The sequence below is a fragment of the Triticum aestivum genome, chromosome 6A, assembly GCF_018294505.1.
Source record: "Triticum aestivum cultivar Chinese Spring chromosome 6A, IWGSC CS RefSeq v2.1, whole genome shotgun sequence".
In the NCBI taxonomy this organism is placed as follows: domain Eukaryota; kingdom Viridiplantae; phylum Streptophyta; class Magnoliopsida; order Poales; family Poaceae; genus Triticum; species Triticum aestivum.
The window spans coordinates 599,270,117-599,290,093 of record NC_057809.1 but is presented as its reverse complement, the minus strand read 5'-3'; positions in this window follow the sequence as shown (position 1 = coordinate 599,290,093).

Here is a 19,977-nt window from a genome sequence, read left to right as displayed (position 1 = left end):
ATACGGAGGCAGGGAGCACCCCTAGAGACACAAGTTGATCCACGTGATCATATTCTTAGCCGTGTGCGGTGCCCCCTTCCAACATAGTCCTCGATAATATTGTAGCGGTGCTTAGGCGAAGCCCTGCGACGGTAGTACATCAAGATCATCACCATGCCATCGTGCTGACGGAACTCTTCCCTGACACTTTGCTGGACCGGAGTCCGGGGATCGTCATCGAGCTGAACGTGTGCTAGAACTCGGAGGTGCTGTAGTTTCGGTGCTTGATCGGTCTTGCCGTGAAGACGTACGACTACATCAACCACGTTGTGCTAACGCTTCCGTTGTCGATCTACAAGGGTACGTAGATTACACTCTCCCCTCTCGTTGCTATGCATCACCATGATCTTGCGTGTGCGTAGGAATTTTTTTGAAATTACTACATTACCCAACAGTGGCATCCGAGCCTTGGTTTTATGTGTTGATGTTATTTGCACGAGTAGAACACAAGTGAGTTGTGGGCGATATAAGTCATACTGCTTACCAGCATGTCATACTTTGGTTCGGCGGTATTGTTGGACGAAGCGGCCCAGACCGACATTACGCGTACGCTTACGCGAGACCGGTTCTCCCGACGTGCTTTGCACAAAGGTGGCTAGCGTGTGACAGTTTCTCCAACTTTAGTTGAACTGAGTGTGGCTACGCCCGGTCCTTGCGAAGGTTAAAACAGCACCAACTTGACAAACTATCGTTGTGGTTTTGATGCGTAGGTAAGATTGGTTCTTGCTTAAGCCCGTAGCAGCCACGTAAAACTTGCAACAACAAAGTAGAGGACGTCTAACTTGTTTTTGCAGGGCATGTTGTGATGTGATATGGTCAAGACATGATGCTAAATTTTATTGTATGAGATGATCATGTTTTGTAACCGAGTTATCGGCAACTGGCAGGAGCCATATGGTTGTCGCTTTATTGTATGCAATGCAATCGCGCTGTAATGCTTTACTTTATCACTAAGCGGTAGCGATAGTCGTGGAAGCATAAGATTGGCGAGACGACAACGATGCTACGATGGAGATCAAGGTGTCGCGCCGGTGACGATGGTGATCATGACGGTGCTTCGAAGATGGAGATCACAAGCACAAGATGATGATGGCCATATCATATCACTTATATTGATTGCATGTGATGTTTATCTTTTATGCATCTTATCTTGCTTTGATTGACGGTAGCATTATAAGATGATCTCTCACTAATTATCAAGAAGTGTTCTCCCTGAGTATGCACCGTTGCGAAAGTTCTTCGTGCTGAGACACCACGTGATGATCGGGTGTGATAGGCTCTACGTTCAAATACAACGGGTGCAAAACAGTTGCACACGCGGAATACTCAGGTTATACTTGACGAGCCAAGCATATACAGATATGGCCTCGGAACACGGAGACCGAAAGGTCGAGCGTGAATCATATAGTAGATATGATCAACATAGTGATGTTCACCAATGAAGCTACTCCATCTCACGTGATGATCGGACATGGTTTAGATGATTTGGATCACGTAATCACTTAGAGGATTAGAGGGATGTCTATCTAAGTGGGAGTTCTTTAAGTAATATGATTAATTGAACCTAAATTTATCATGAACTTAGTACCTGATAGTATCTTGCTTATTCATGTTTGATTGTAGATAGATGGCCCGTGCTGTTGTTCCGTTGAATTTTAATGCGTTCCTTGAGAAAGCAAAGTTGAAAGATGATGGTAGCAATTACACGGACTGGGTCCGTAACTTGAGGATTATCCTCATTGCTGCACAGAAGAATTACGTCCTGGAAGCACCGCTGGGTGCCAGGCCTGCTGCTGGAGCAACACCAGATGTTATGAACGTCTGGCAGAGCAAAGCTGATGACTACTCAATAGTTCAGTGTGCCATGTTTTACGGCTTAGAATCGGGACTTCAACGACGTTTTGAACGTCATGGAGCATATGAGATGTTCCAGGAGTTGAAGTTAATATTTCAAGCAAATGCCCGGATTGAGAGATATGAAGTCTCCAATAAATTCTATAGCTGCAAGATGGAGGAGAACAGTTCTGTTAGTGAGCATATACTCAAAATGTCTGGGTATAATAATCACTTGATTCAATTGGGAGTTAATCTTCCAGATGATTGCGTCATTGACAGAATTCTCCAATCACTGCCACCAAGCTACAAGAGCTTCGTGATGAACTATAATATGCAAGGGATGAATAAGACTATTCCCGAGCTCTTCGCAATGCTGAAAGCTGCGGAGGTAGAAATCAAGAAGGAGCATCAAGTGTTGATGGTCAACAAGACCACTAGTTTCAAGAAAAAGGGCAAAGGGAAGAAGAAGGGGAACTTCAAAAAGAACAGCAAGCAAGTTGCTGCTCAAGAGAAGAAACCCAAACCTGGACCTAAGCCTGAAACTGAGTGCTTCTACTGCAAGCAGACTGGTCACTGGAAGCGGAACTGCCTCAAGTATTTGGCGGATAAGAAGGATGGCAAGGTGAACAAAGGTATATGTGATATACATGTTATTGATGTGTACCTTACTAATGCTCGCAGTAGCACCTGGGTATTTGATACTGGTTCTGTTGCTAATATTTGCAACTCGAAACAGGGACTACGGATTAAGCGAAGATTGGCTAAGGACGAGGTGACGATGCGCGTGGGAAATGGTTCCAAAGTCGATGTGATCGCAGTCGGCACGCTACCTCTACATCTACCTTCGGGATTAATATTAGACCTAAATAATTGTTATTTGGTGCCAGCGTTAAGCATGAACATTATATCTGGATCTTGTTTGATGCGAGACGGTTATTCATTTAAATCAGAGAATAATGGTTGTTCTATTTACATGAGTAATATCTTTTATGGTCATGCACCCTTAAAGAGTGGTCTATTCTTATTAAATCTCGATAGTAGTGACACACATATTCATAGTGTTGAAACCAAAAGATGCAGAGTTGATAATGATAGTGCAACTTATTTGTGGCACTGCCGTTTAGGTCATATCGGTATAAAGCGCATGAAGAAACTCCATACTGATGGGCTTTTGGAACCACTTGATTATGAATCACTTGGTACTTGCGAACCGTGCCTTATGGGTAAGATGACAAAAACACCGTTCTCCGGTACTATGGAGAGAGCAACAGATTTGTTAGAAATCATACATACAGATGTATGTGGTCCGATGAATACTGAGGCTCGTGGCGGATATCGTTATTTTCTCACCTTCACAGATGACTTAAGCAGATATGGGTATATCTACTTAATGAAACACAAGTCTGAAACGTTTGAAAATTTCAAAGAATTTCAGAGTGAAGTTGAAAATCATCGTAACAAGAAAATAAAATTCCTACGATCTGATCGTGGAGGAGAATATTTGAGTTACGAGTTTGGTGTACATTTGAAACAATGTGGAATAGTTTCGCAACTCACGCCACCCGGAACACCACAGCGTAATGGTGTGTCCAAACGTCGTAATCGTACTTTACTAGATATGGTACGATCTATGATGTCTCTTACTGATTTACCGCTATCGTTTTGGGGATACGCTCTAGAGACGGACGCATTCACGTTAAATAGGGCACCATCAAAATCCGTTGAGACGACGCCTTATGAACTGTGGTTTGGCAAGAAACCAAAGTTGTCGTTTCTGAAAGTTTGGGGCTGCGTTGCTTATGTGAAAAAGTTTCAACCTGATAAGCTCAAACCCAAATCGGAAAAATTGTGTCTTCATAGGGTATCCAAAGGAAACTATTGGATACACCTTCTATCACAGATCCGAAGGCAAGACTTTTGTTGCTAAATTCGGAAACTTTCTGGAGAAGGAGTTTCTCTCGAAAGAAGTGAGTGGGAGGAAAGTAGAACTTGACGAGGTAACTGTACCTACTCCCTTATTGGAAAGTAGCACACCACAGAAACCTGTTTCTGTGACACCTACACCAATTAGTGAGGAAGCTAATGATGATGATCATGAAACTTCAGAACAAGATACTATTGAACCTCGTAGATCAACCAGAGTAAGATCCGCACCAGAGTGGTACGGTAACCCTGTTCTGGAAGTCATGCTACTAGATCATGATGAACCTACGAACTATGAAGAAGCGATGGTGAGCCCAGATTCCGCAAAATGGCTTGAAGCCATGAAATCTGAGATGGGATCCATGTATGAGAACAAAGTATGGACTTTGGTTGACTTGCCCAATGATCGGCAAGCAATTGAGAATAAATGGATCTTCAAGAAGAAGACGGACGCTGACGGTAATATTACTGTCTACAAAGCTCGACTTGTCGCAAAAGGTTTTCGGCAAGTTCAAGGGATTGACTACGATGAGACCTTCTCACCCGTAGCGATGCTTAAGTCTGTCCGAATCATGTTAGCAATTGCCGCATTTTATGATTATGAAATTTGGCAGATGGATGTCAAAACTGCATTCCTGAATGGATTTCTGGAAGAAGAGTTGTATATGATGCAACCAGAAGGTTTTGTCGATCCAAAGGGAGCTAACAAAGTGTGCAAGCTCCAGCGATCCATTTATGGACTGGTGCAAGCCTCTCGGAGTTGGAATAAATGCTTTGATAGTGTGATCAAAGCATTTGGTTTTATACAGACTTTTGGAGAAGCCTGTATTTACAAGAAAGTGAGTGGGAGCTCTGTAGCATTTCTGATATTATATGTGGATGACATATTACTAATTGGAAATGATATAGAATTTCTGGATAGCATAAAGGGATACTTGAATAAGAGTTTTTCAATGAAAGACCTCGGTGAAGCTGCTTACATATTAGGCATTAAGATCTATAGAGATAGATCAAGACGCTTAATTGGACTTTCACAAAGCACATACCTTGACAAAGTTTTGAAGAAGTTCAAAATGGATCAAGCAAAGAAAGGGTTCTTGCCTGTGTTACAAGGTGTGAAGTTGAGTCAGACTCAATGCCCGACCACTGCAGAAGATAGAGAGAAAATGAAAGATGTTCCCTATGCTTCAGCCATAGGCTCTATCATGTATGCAATGCTGTGTACCAGACCTGATGTGTGCCTTGCTATAAGTCTAGCAGGGAGGTACCAAAGTAATCCAGGAGTGGATCACTGGACAGCGGTCAAGAACATCCTGAAATACCTGAAAAGGACTAAGGATATGTTTCTCGTTTATGGAGGTGACAAAGAGCTAATCGTAAGTGGTTACGTCGATGCGAGCTTTGACACTGATCCGGACGATTCTAAATCGCAAACCGGATACGTATTTACATTAAACGGTGGAGCTGTCAGTTGGTGCAGTTCTAAACAAAGCGTCGTGGCGGGATCTACGTGTGAAGCGGAATACATAGCTGCTTCGGAAGCAGCAAATGAAGGAGTCTGGATGAAGGAGTTCATATCCGATCTAGGTGTCATACCTAGTGCATCGGGTCCAATGAAAATCTTTTGTGACAATACTGGTGCAATTGCCTTGGCAAAGGAATCCAGATTTCACAAGAGAACCAAGCACATCAAGAGACGCTTCAATTCCATCCGGGATCTAGTCCAGGTGGGAGACATAGAGATTTGCAAGATACATACGGATCTGAATGTAGCAGATCCGTTGACTAAGCCTCTTCCACGAGCAAAACATGATCAGCACCAAGGCTCCATGGGTGTTAGAATCATTACTGTATAATCTAGATTATTGACTCTAGTGCAAGTGGGAGACTGAAGGAAATATGCCCTAGAGGCAATAATAAAGTTATTATTTATTTCCTTATATCATGATAAATGTTTATTATTCATGCTAGAATTGTATTAACCGGAAACATAATACATGTGTGAATACATAGACAAACAGAGTGTCACTAGTATGCCTCTACTAGACTAGCTCGTTAATCAAAGATGGTTATGTTTCCTAACCATGGACAAAGAGTTGTTATTTGATTAACGGGATCACATCATTAGGTGAATGATCTGATTGACATGACCCATTCCATTAGCTTAGCACCCGATCGTTTAGTATGTTGCTATTGCTTTCTTCATGACTTATACATGTTCCTATGACTATGAGATTATGCAACTCCCGTTTACCGGAGGAACACTTTGTGTGCTACCAAACGTCACAACGTAACTGGGTGATTATAAAGGTGCTCTACAGGTGTCTCCAAAGGTACATGTTGGGTTGGCGTATTTCGAGATTAGGATTTGTCACTCCGATTGTCGGAGAGGTATCTCTGGGCCCTCTCGGTAATGCACATCACATAAGCCTTGCAAGCATTGCAACTAATGAGTTAGTTGTGAGATGATGTATTACGGAACGAGTAAAGAGACTTGCCGGTAACGAGATTGAACTAGGTATTGAGATACCGACGATCGAATCTCGGGCAAGTAACATACCGATGACAAAGGGAACAACGTATGTTGTTATGCGGTCTGACCGATAAAAGATCTTCGTAGAATATGTAGGAGCCAATATGAGCATCCAGGTTCCGCTATTGGTTATTGACCGGAGACATGTCTCGGTCATGTCTACATTGTTCTCGAACCCGTAGGGTCCGCACGCTTAAGGTTTCGATGATAGTTATATTATGAGTTCATGCATTTTGATGTACCGAAGTTTGTTCGGAGTCCCGGATGTGATCACGGACATGACGAGGAGTCTCGAAATGGTCAAGACATAAATATTGATATATTTGAAGCCTATATTTGGATATCGGAAGTGTTCCGGGTGAAATCGGGATTTTACCGGAGTACCGGGAGGTTACCGGAACCCCCCGGGAGGTATATGGGCCTTAGTGGGCCTTAGTGGAAGAGAGGAGAGGTGGCCAGGGCTGGGACGCGTGCCCCTCCCCCCTAGTCTGAATAGGACAAGGAAAGGGGGCCGGCGCCCCCCTTCCTTCTCTCTCTCCTCTTTCCCCTCCTCCCGAATCCTATTCCAACTAGGAAAGGGGGGAATCCTACTCCCGGAGGGAGTAGGACTCCTCCTGGCGTGCCCTCTCCTGGCCGGCCGCACCCCCCTTTGATCCTTTATATACGGAGGCAGGGAGCACCCCTAGAGACACAAGTTGATCCATGTGATCATATTCTTAGCCGTGTGTGGTGCCCCCTTCCACCATAGTCCTCGATAATATTGTAGCGGTGCTTAGGCGAAGCCCTGCGACGGTAGTACATCAAGATCTTCACCATGCCGTCGTGCTGACGGAACTCTTCCCCGACACTTTGCTGGATCGGAGTCCGGGGATCATCATCGAGCTGAACGTGTGCTAGAACTCGGAGGTGCCGTAGTTTCGGTGCTTGATCGGTCGGGCCGTGAAGACGTACGACTACATCAACCACGTTGTGCTAACGCTTCCGTTGTCGATCTACAAGGGTACGTAGATTACGCTCTCCCCTCTCGTTGCTATGCATCACCATGATCTTGCGTGTGCGTAGGAATTTTTTTGAAATTACTATGTTACCCAACAATATATGCATATAAAACATCCTAGAAGGATAGTATAATAGCATGAATACTTCATAAATTATAGATACGTCGGAGACGTATCAGCATCCCCAAGCTTAATTCCTGGTCGTCCTCGAGAAGGTAAATGATAAAAGAAATAATTTATGAAGTGTGAATGCTGGCAAGTGCATAAGTTTGATCAATGATAATTCCAATCACTTTTTCTAGCATCATTACATGTCATAATAGTAGCTCATCTCATAAAACTTCTCGTGATAAAGTAACAAGCTAATCACATGTTAAAGTACAGATCATAAACTTTCTTGAAAACTAACAAACAATATTCTCAGTCATCAAACAATTGCAATTCATCTTATTTTCAGGAAGAGTCTATGTCAGAGCTTTGATTTAGCAAACTCCACATACTCAACTATCATTTATTTTTTCACAATTGCTAACACTCACGCAATACTTGTGGTTATGGAGTTTCAATCGGACACAGATAAAGATAGGGGCTTATAGTTTCGCCTCCCAACCTTTTACCTCAAGGGTAATGTCAACAATAATAGCTCATGCTAACTTATATATATATCAGGATCTTTCCAACACCCTGTGCTTGCCAAAGGATACAACAACAACAACAACAACAACAACAACAAAGCCTTTAGTCCCAAACAAGTTGGGGTAGGCTAGAGGTGAAACCCATAAGATCTCGCAACCAACTCATGGCTCTGGCACATGGATAGCAAGCTTCCACGCACCCCTGTCCATAGCTAGCTCTTTGGTGATACTCCAATCCTTCAGGTCTCTCTTAACGGACTCCTCCCATGTCAAATTCGGTCTACCCCGCCCTCTCTTGACATTCTCCGCACGCTTTAGCCGTCCACTATGCACCTCTGGAGGCCTGCGCTGAATATGCACAAACCATCTCAGACGATGTTGGACAAGCTTCTCTTGAATTGGTGCTACCCCAACTCTATCTTGTATATCATCATTCCGGACTCGATCCTTCCTCATGTGGCCACACATCCATCTCAACATACGCATCTCCGCCACACCTAACTGTTGAACATGTCGCCTTTTAGTCGGCCAACACTCAGCGCCATACAACATTGCGGGTCGAACCGCCGTCCTGTAGAACTTGCCTTTTAGCTTTTGTGGCACTCTCTTGTCACAGAGAATGCCAGAAGCTTGGCGCCACTTCATCCATCCGGCTTTGATTCGATGGTTCACATCTTCATCAATATAAAATGTAAAAAAGGAAAGGTGAAAATCACCATGACTCTTGCATAAGGTAAAAGATAATAATAAAAGATAGGCCCTTTGCAGAGGGAAGCAGAGATTGCCATGCGCTTTCAGGGTTGGATGCACAAAATCTTAATGTGAAAGAATGTCACTTTATATTGCCCCTTGTGATATGAACCTTTATTATGCAGTCCGTCACTTTTATTTCTTCCACATCAAAAGATCGTATAAAGCTTATTTCCTCCACACCAATCAATCATACATATTTAGAGAACAATTTTTATTTTTTGCACCGATGACAACTTACTTGAAGGATCTTACTCAATCCATAGGTAGATATGGTGGACTCTCATGGCAAAACTGGTTTAAGGGTTTTGGGAAGCACTAGTAGTATCTCTACTTGGTGCAAAGAATTTGGCTAGCATGAGGGGGAAAGGCAAGCTCAACATGTTGGATGATCCATGACAATATACTCTATTTCAGATATAAGAAAACATAACTGATAACCCACAAGTATAGGGGATCGCAACAGTTTTGGAGGGTAGAGTATTCAACCCAAATTTATCGATTCGACACAAGGGGAGCCAAAGAATATTCTCAAGTATTAGCAGCCGAGTTGTCAATTCAACCACACCTGCAAACTTAGTATCTGCAGCAAAGTGTTTAGTAGCACAGTAATATGATAGTGGTGGTAACGGTAGCAAAAGAGTAGTGCAAGCAATGGTAAATATTTTGGGTATTTTGTAGTGATTGTGACAATAGCAACGGGAAAGTAAATAAGCGTAAACCAGTATATGGAAAGCTCGTAGGCATCGGATCAGTGATGGATAATTATGCCGGATGCGGTTCATCATGTAACAGTCATACATAGGGTGACACAGAACTAGCTCCAATTCATCAATGTAATGTAGGCATGTATTCCGAATATAGTCATACGTGCTTATGGAAAAGAACTTGCATGACATCTTTTGTCCTACCCTCCCGTGGCAGTAGGGTCCTAATGGAAACTAAGGGATATCAAGGCCTCCTTTTAATAGAGAACCAGAACAAAGCATTAGCACATAGTGAATACATGAACTCCTCAAACTATGGTCATCACCGGGAGTGGTCCCGATATTGTCACTTCGGGGTTGCCGGATCATAACACATAGTAGGTGACTATAGACTTGCAAGATAGGATCAAGAACTCACATATATTCATGAAAACATAATAGGTTCAGATCTGAAATCATGGCACTCGGGCCCTAGTGACAAGCATTAAGCATAGCAAAGTCATAGCAACATCAATCTCAGAACATAGTGGATACTAGGGATCAAACCCTAACAAAACTAACTCGATTACATGATAAATCTCATCCAACCCATCACCGTCCAGCAAGCCTACGATGGAATTACTCACGCACGGCGGTGAGCATCATGAAATTGGTGATGGAGGATGGTTGATGATGATGACAGCGACGAATCCCCCTCTCCAGAGCCCCGAACAGGCTCCAGATCAGCCCTCCCGAGAGGTTTTAGGGCTTGGCGGCGGCTCCGTATCGTAAAACGCGATGATTTCTTCTCCTCTATTTTTTTCTCCTCGAAAGCAAATATATAGAGTTGGAGTTGGCGCCGGAAAGTCTCCAAGGGGCCCACGAGGTAGGGGGGCGCGCCCCCCACCCTCGTGGACAGGGTGTGGGCCCCCTGGACTTCATCTTTGGCGAGGATTTTTTATTATTTATTGTAAGGTATTCCGTGGAGTTTCAGGTCATTCCAAGAACTTTTGTTTTCTGCACATAAAACAACATCATGGCAATTCTGCTGAAAACAACGTTAGTCCGGGTTAGTTCCATTCAAATCATACAAGTTAGAGTCCAAAACAAGAGCAAAAGTGTTTGGAAAAGTAGATACGACGGAGACGTATCAACTCCCCCAAGCTTAAACCCTTGCTTGTCCTCAAGCAATTCAGTTGACAAACTGAAAGAAATAAAGAAAAACTTTTACAAACTCTGTTTGCTCTTGTTGTTGTAAATGTGTCAAGCCAGCATTCAAGTTTTCAGCAAAGATTATAACTAACCACATTTGTAATAATTCTCAGGTCTCATAATTACTCATATCAATAGCATGATCAACTAGCGAGCCATAATAATAAATCTCGGATGACAAGACTTTCTCAAAACAATCATAATATGATATAACAAAATGGTATCTCGCTAGCCCTTTCTGAGACCGCAAAACATAAATGCAGAGCACCTTTAAAGATCAAGGACTGACTAGACATTGTAATTCAACGTAAAAGAGATCCAATCATAGTCACACCCAATATAAATTAATAGTGATGAATGCAAATGACAGTTGTGCTCTCCAGCTAGTGCTTTTTAATAAGAGGGTGATGACTCAACATAAAAGTAAATGGATAGGCCCTTCGCAGAGGGAAGCAGGGATTTGTAGAGGTGCCAGAGCTCGGTTTTGAAATAGAGATAGATAATATTTTGAGCGGTATACTTTCATTGTCAACATAACAACTAAGAGATGGCGATATCTTCCATGTCACACACATTATAGGCGGTTCCCAAACAGAATGGTAAAGTCTATACTCCCCTCCACCAACAAGCATCAATCCATGGCTTGCTCGAAACAACGAGTGCCTCCAACATACATCAGGTCCTAGGGGGAGTTTTGTTTTGCAATTAGTTTTGATTTAGTTTACATAAAGCATGGGACTGGGCATCCCGGTGACCAGTCATTTTCTCGTGAGTGAGGAGCCGAGTCCACTCCTCTTGAGAATAACCCGCCTAACATGGAAGATAAGGGCAGCCTTGGTTGATACATGAGCTATTCGAGCATACAAAACAGAATGTTTATTTGAAGGTTTAGAGTTTGGCACATACAAATTTACTTGGAACGGCAGGTAGATACCGCATATAGGAAGGTATAGTGGACTCATTTGGAATAACTTTGGGGTTTAAGGGATTGGATGCACAAGCAGTATTCCCGCTTAGTGCAGGTGAAGGCTAGCAAAAGACTGGGAAGCGACCAACTAGAGAGCGACAACAGCCATGTACATGCATTAAAATTAATAAACATTGGATGCAAGCATGAGTAGGATATAATCCACCATGAACATAAATATCGTGAAGGCTATATTGATTTGTTTCAACTACATGCGTGAACATGTGCCAAGTCAAGTCACTCAAATCATTCAAAGGAGGATACCACCCCATCATACCACATTATAACCATCTTAATAGCATGTTGGCACGCAAGATAAACCATTATAACTCATAGCTAATCAAGCATTGCCCAAGCAACTATGATCTCTAATTGTCATTGCAAACATGTTTATTCATAACAAGCTAAATCAAGAACGATGAACTCATCATATTTACAAAAAACAAAAGAGGTCGAGTTCATACCAGCTTTTCTCATCTCAGTCAGTCCATCATATATCATCATAATTGCCTTTCACTTGCACGACCGAACAGTGTGAATAATAATAAGAGTGCACGTGCATTGGACTAAGCTGGAATCTGCGAGCATTCAATAAACAGGAGAAGACAAAGCAATATGGGCTCTTGGTTAAATCAACAATAATGCATATAAGAGCCACTTCAACAATTTAATCATGGTCTTCTCCTATCGACCCCCAAAGAAAAGAAAAGAAAAGAAATAAAAACTATTTACACGGGAAAGCTCCCAACAAGCAGAAGAAGAACGAGAAATATTTTTGGGTTTTCATTTTAATTATTACTACAGCAGAAAAGTAAACTACTACTAATTTTTTTTGTTTTTCTTAAGGTTTAACAAACACACAAGAAGAAAGCAGGAAAAAGATAATAAACTAGCATGGATATTACAGTGAAAGAGTATGAGCACCGACATCTAGCAATGAGTGTGTGTGAACATAAATGTAATGTCGGCGAGAAATACGTACTCCCCCAAGCTTAGGATTTTGGCCTAAGTTGGTCTATTGCCAGGGATAGCCTGGCGGATACCCGTAGGTGTAGCTGGGGTCGTACTACGATGAAGAATAGCTAGGATCATACTGTGATGTAGCGACTATCGCCTCCTGAGCTGCAGCGTGGAGTCGAGTTGCCTCTGCTCTCCTCTCGTACTCATCTGCCTCCTCTCTGGTAATAGTATACCTTCCGTTTGCCTGGTAATCAAAGAAGGCAGGAGCGGGGAGAGTAATACGGACAACAGGCCATTTATCAAAGATTAGTCGATATAAGAGAGGTGATTCAGGCCTCTCGACAAACTGGTGCGAAGCCATAGAGTTATAATCTAAATATGCAGGAGGCAACTCCGTATCACCCTCACGAATGTCTATCTCAAGAAAATTAGCTAAGCGGGTTGCATAAATTCCTCCAAAGAAATCTCCATTATATCTATTATGATGCAACCTACGAGCTACAATGACTCCCATATGATAAGATTGGTCTCCTAACACAGTATTCCTGAGAATGCTAAGGTCAGGGACACACATGTGACATGCTTCATCCTTAGCATTTATGCATCTACCTATGAAGAGAGCAAAATAATGTATAGCAGGAAAGTGAATGCTCCCTATGGTAGCTTGCGTTATATCTCTAGATTCCCCTATAGTTATACTAGCAAGAAAGTTTCTAAATTCAGATTTAGGGGGATCCCTAATACTACCCCATTGTGGAAGTTTGCAAGCAAAAGTGAAATCCTCTAAGTCCATGGTATAATATTTGTCATAAAGATCAAACATGACTGAAGGAGAATTACGCGAAGATGAATACTCAAACCTCCTCACAAATGAGCTTGTGAGATCATGATATTGGGGGCATTTGTCTGCCTCAAAGTCCTCAAGACCGGCATTACGCAAGTATGCTTTAAATTCTTCTTTAATTCCCGCACGATCCATAAAATTTTATGACGGCCATTCGCAAGGCCGCACTAGAGCGTCTCTTGGTGGTTCCTCGTCGGCATCACGCATAGCAAGCCTGGGTCCTTGCTTCTTAGATGAACCACCTTGGAACATCTTCCTAAGCATATTGTTTTTCTCTGAACAATTTCTAAAAAAATTAGTAACTTCAAACAAAAGTGAACCAACTTCAATAAAACTGATAGCAACTACTCCTACAAGTGCCTAGAACCTATATCAAGCATTAGAACTACTTGGAACCATATAAATTTGACATGCAAGCTCAAGAACATGGTCACCTATGCAGCATAAATTTGCAAAGAATAAAGCACTAGAACAAAAACTAATTGGACCAATTGAGGAGTCACATACCAAGGAACAATCTCCCCAAGCAGTTTCGCGAGAAGTGCTTTGAGCAATGAGATCGAAAATCATAGCAAAGGTGGCTGGAACTCGTGCTTGAGTTGATTTTTCGGGTTTGTGTGAGGAAGAAGAAGAGGATGGGTGCAGGAATAAGTGGAGGAGGGCCACCATGGGCACATGAGGCAGGGGGCGCGCCCAGGGGGGTAGAGCGCGCCCTCCACCCTCGTGACCAGGTGGCAACTCCCCCCGCGGTGATTTTTGCACTAAAAATCGTCAAATATTCCCGAAAAAATCATATTAAATTGGCATGGCATTCTGAGGACTTTTATTTTCGGGATATTTTTATATTGCACGGATAAATCCGGAGACAGGCAGAAAAATACAATTTTTACTTTATTTCAACTAATTAACAGAAAGTATAAAGAGGGTACATAAGGTTGTGCTTCTAGTTTCATCCGTCTCATGCTCATCAAAAGGAATCCACTAACAAGGTTGATCAAGTCTTGTTAACAAACTCATTCCGATAATCATGGAACCGGAGAAATTTCGAATAACACTAAGTTACCTCAACGGGGATATGCACATCCCCTATAATAAGTATATCATATTTCTTCTTGACAGTAGGAAGAGGACATTCAAAACCTCCAAATATAATCGATGGAATTTTTCTAATAGAGTTGATACTATGGACTTGAGGTTGTTTCCTCGGAAAGTGTACCGTATGCTCATTAGCATTAACATGAAAAGTGACATTGCCTTTGTTGCAATCAATAACAGCCCCTGCAATATTAAGAAAAGGTCTTCCAAAAATAATAGACATACTATCATCCTCCGGAATATCAAGAATAACAAAGTCCGTTAAGATAGTAACGTTTGCAACCACAACAGGCACATCCTCACAAATACCGACATGTATAGCAGTTGATTTATCAGCCATTTGCAAAGATATTTCAGTAGGTGTCAACTTATTCAAGTCAAGTCGACGATATAAAGAGAGAGGCATAACACTAACACCGGCTCCAAGATCACATAAAGCAGTTTTAACATAATTTCTTTTAATGGAGCATGGTATAGTAGGTACTCCTGGATCTCCAAGTTTCTTTGGTATTCCACCCTTAAAAGTATAATTAGCCAGCATGGTGGAAATTTCAGCTTCCGGTATCTTTCTTTTATTAGTAATGATATCCTTCATATATTTAGCATAAGGATTAGTTTTGAGCACATCAGTCAATCGCATAGGCAAAAAGATAGGTCTAATCATTTCAGCAAAGCGCTCAAAATCCTCATCATCCTTTTTCTTGGATGGTTTGGGAGGAAAAGGCATGGGTCTCTCAACCCATGGTTCTCTTTCTTTACCATGTTTCCTAGCAACAAAGTCTCTCTTATAATAACGTTGATTCTTTGATTGTGGGTTATCAAGATCAACAGCACGTTCAACTTCTACATCATTATCATTACTAGGTTGAGCATCATCATGAACATCATCATTAATATTTTCACTAGGTTCATGTTCATTACCAGATTGTGTTTCAGCATCAGACATAGAGATATCATTTGGATTATCAGGTGGTTCAGCAATAGGTACACTAGAAGTTTGCACAGTTCTATCATTTTTCTTTTTCTTCCTTTTAGAAGAAGTAGGTGCATCAATATTATTTCTCTGAGAATCTTGCTCAATTCTCTTAGGGTGGCCTTCAGGATACAAAGGTTCCTGAGTCATTCTACCAGTTCTAGTAGCCACTCTAACAGCATACTCATTTTTCTTACTATTCATTTCATCAAGCAATTCTTTTTGAGCTTTTAGTACCTGTTCCATTTGAGTGGTAACCATAGAAGCATGTTTGCTAACAAGTTTAAGTTCACCTCTAATATTAGCCATATAATTACCCAAGCGTTTAATCATATAAGCATCTTGTTTTAATTGTCTAGCAAAATAAGCATTGAAGTCTTCTTGCTTAAACATAAAGTTATCAAACTCATCCAAGCACTGACTAGCAATCTTAGTAGGAGGGATTTCAGCTTTATCATATCTATAGAGAGAATTTACCTTTACTACCTGTGTCGGGTTATCGGGATCAGGAGGTTCTTCAATAAATAAAGGATTGAGATCATATGTTTCCTCAACAAGCGGTAAATTAAGACCATGTATTTCTTCAATAGGAGGTAAATTCTTAACATCTTCAACTTTAATACCTTTTTCTTTCATAGATTTCTTTGCCTCTTGCATATCTTCGGGACTGAGAAATAGAACACCTCTCTTCTTTGGAGTTGGTTTAGGAATAGGCTCAGTAATTGGTGCAGGAGCTGGCTCAGGGGCTGGCTCAGGAGGTGCCCAATTATTTTCATTTGTCAACATATTATTCAATAAAATTTCAGCTTCATCCGGTGTTCTTTCCCTGAAAAGAGAACTAGCACAACTATCTAGGTAATCTCTGGAAGCATCGGTTAGTCCATTATAAAAGATATCAAGTATTTCATTTTTCTTAAGAGGATGATCAGGCAAAGCATTAAGTAACTTGAGAAGCCTCCCCCAAGCTTGTGGGAGACTCTCTTCTTTAATTTGCACACAGTTGTATATTTCCTTCAAAGCAGCTTGTTTCTTATGAGCAGGGAAATATTTAGCAGAGAAGTAATAAATCATATCCTGGGGACTACGCACACAACCAGGATCAAGAGAATTAAACCATATCTTAGCATCACCCTTAATTGAGAACGGAAATATTTTAAGGATATAAAAGTAACGGGATCTCTCATCATTAGGAAACAGGGTGGCTATATCATTTAATTTAGTAAGATGTGAGTTTTAGATTCATAACCATGAAAAGGATCAGATTCAACCAAAGTAATTATATCAGGATCAACAGAGAATTCATAATCCTTATCGGGAACACAAATAGGTGAAGTAGCGAAAGCAGGGTCAGGTTTCATTTTATCTTTAAGAGATTGTTTGTTCCATTTAGCTAATAACTCTTGAGCTTGTATCTATCTTTGCAAGCTAAAATAGCGGCAGAAGATTCCATATCAAAAACATAACCCTCAGGAATAACAGGAATATCTTCATCATCACTTTCATCATTATAATCAGATTCAATAATTTCTTTCTCTCTAGCCCTAGCAATTTGTTCATCAAGAAATTCACTAAGGTGCACAGTAGTATCAGGCATAGAAGCAGTTTCATCATAAGTATCATGCATAGCAGAAGTTGCATCATCAATAACATGCGACATATCAGAAAGAATAGCAGAAGCAGGTTTAGGTGTCGCAAGCTTACTCATAACATAAGGTGAATCAAGTGCAGAGCTAGATGGCAGTTCCTTACCTCCCCTCGTAGTTGAGGGATACATTGTTGTCTTAGCATCTTTCAAGTTCTTCATAGTGTCGAGCAGATATAAATCCCAAGTGACTCAAAGAATAGAGCTATGCTCCCTGGCAACGGCGCCAGAAAAAGGTCTTGATAACCCACAAGTATAGGGGACCGCAATAGTTTTCGAGGGTAGAGTATTCAACCCAAATTTATTGATTCGACACAAGGGGAGCCAAAGAATATTCTCAAGTATTAGTAGCTGAGTTGTCAATTCAACCACACCTGGAAACTTAGTATCTGCAGCAAAGTGTTTAGTAGCACAGTAATATGATAGTGGTGGTAACAGTAGCAAAAGAGTAGTGCAAGCAATAGTAAATATTTTTGGTATTTTGTAGCACTAGTAGAAAACAGGGCTTGCATAGGAGGTGAGCTAGAGCACCACAAAGCCCTCTCCCCCTCGGGCAGAAAAAATAGAGCAGTGTGCTCTGCTCTTGCACGAGGGGGTATATATAGGCACCTCATTGGTCCCGGTTGGTGACATGAGCCGGGACTAAAGGGGAGCCTTTGGTCCCGGTTCAAGCCACCAACCGGGACCAATGGTGGTGGGCCAGGAGCGAGGCCCATTGGTCCCGGTTCATCCCACCAACCGGGACCAAAAGGTCCAGATGAACCGGGACCAATGGCCCACGTGGCCCGGCCGGTCCCCTGGGCTCACGAACCGGGACCAATGAGCCTCGCTCCGTTTGGTGGGATGAACCGGGACCAATGGGCCTCGCTCCTGGCCCACCACCATTGGTCCCGGTTGGTGGCTTGAACCGGGACCAAAGGCTCCCCTTTAGTCCCGGCTCATGTCACCAACCGGGACCAATGAGGTGCCTATATATACCCCCTCGCGCAAGAGCAGAGCACACTGCTCTGTTTTTTCTGGCCGAGGGGGAGAGGGCTTTGTGGTGCTCTAGCTCACCTCCTATGCACATGAGGTGTTCGATGGAATGCCTCAGCCACACTACTTAAGCTTTCTCCTCTCGAAGCTCGACCTCCAAGCTCATTGGTCCCGGTTCGTGAGCCCAGGGGGCCGGCCAGTCCACGTGGGCCATTGGTCCCGGTTCATCTGGACCTTTTGGTCCCGGTTGGTGGGATGAACCGGGACCAATGGGCCTCGCTCCTGGCCCACCACCATTGGTCCCGGTTGGTGGCTTGAACCGGGACCAAAGGCTCTCCTTTAGTCCCGGCTCATGTCACCAACCGGGACCAATGAGGTGCCTATATATACCCCCTCGCGCAAGAGCAGAGCACACTGCTCTGTTTTTTCTGGCCGAGGGGGAGAGGGCTTTGTGGTGCTCTAGCTCACCTCCTATGCACATGAGGTGTTCGATGGAATGCCCGAGCCACACTACTTAAGCTTCCTTCTCTCGAAGCTCGACCTCCAAGCTCCATTTTCCTCGAGATTTGTCTAGATTTAGCGGTTCGTCACGCCCCGTCCCCGTCTTCACCGTCGTCGATCACCCGCGCCGATCTCATCACCGACACCACCGTGGTGAGCCTCTTATTCTTATCTTCTTTCTGAAAGGAAAAACATTCTTACTTGTATGTTTAGATAGATACTTGTATCATTTTCTTACATTTATTATTGCATCTTATATAGTGCGATGGTTTTGGTATCCACCCCCGTCGGCCCTCGTCCTGTCTATGATTTGGATGTGGTATGTATATTATCTTTATAACTATTGGTTCATTTATTGTTTATGAAAATTATGCCGACCAACATGACATAGATTTTATTTATCTAGGATGTATGTGAATCGGAAATGCCAACCGACCCTATTGTCGAGAGGTTAAATTTAGTTGAAGAAGAAAACAATTTGTTGAAGGAAAAAATAAAAAAAATTGAGGAGGAGAAGATGATATTGGAGTTGCATGTTGCAGATGTCGTCGATGATCACAAGATCAAGATGGATGCAATGCGCTTGAATATTAGAAAGATTAGAAAATATGCCATTCATACCGAGGCTTGGTATCATTATGCCGTTGGATCAATTGTTACCTTGGTTGCGATTATGATCGCATTTGTTTTCGCATTGAAATGTTTTACATAGTTTCAATGTATGGTTTAATTAATTAGATGCTCTGGAGAGCTATATGTTGTTAGATGAGAACTATGTATGCACTTTGGTTTTAATGTGATGATGAACTTCTATTAATTTGGACACTTAATTATATATAATGCATGCAAATGAACCGGCAATGGATGTACCGTGACAGACACACCCGCGAGTACATTAAGGGCGTGCATGAGTTTCTCGATGCGGCTGAGGCAAACAAGCAGAATGGTTTTATGTGTTGTCCATGCACTGAATGATACCATCCCAACTTTCAACTTTTTCAGAGTTCATTTGAAATGCTTTCATGTCTTATGGTTCGGCCCTCGTAATACCATGACCATTAATCCCTGGCCCATGCCAACTTTCAAACCGGGACTAAAGGGTTGGTCCTCTTTGCGGGCCGAGTTTAGTCCCACCTCGCCAACCGAAGGGGGCTCACACCGGTTTATAAGCCCTTCCCTCTCTGCCTTGTTGAGCTCCTCTCAAAGTGAAAATAGATGCCCTAATAGAGAAAGTTTATAATTTTGCTAACCTAAAAGCAAACAGAATTAAAAATTACAGCAAAAAACAAAAGAAAATAAATAATGCAAAAAACAAATCAAAAAAACAGGAAAAAACTATTTTTATAGTAAAGTTAATCACAAAATAAAATTTGAAAACTAATGGCATTAACAAAAAGTTTATAATTTT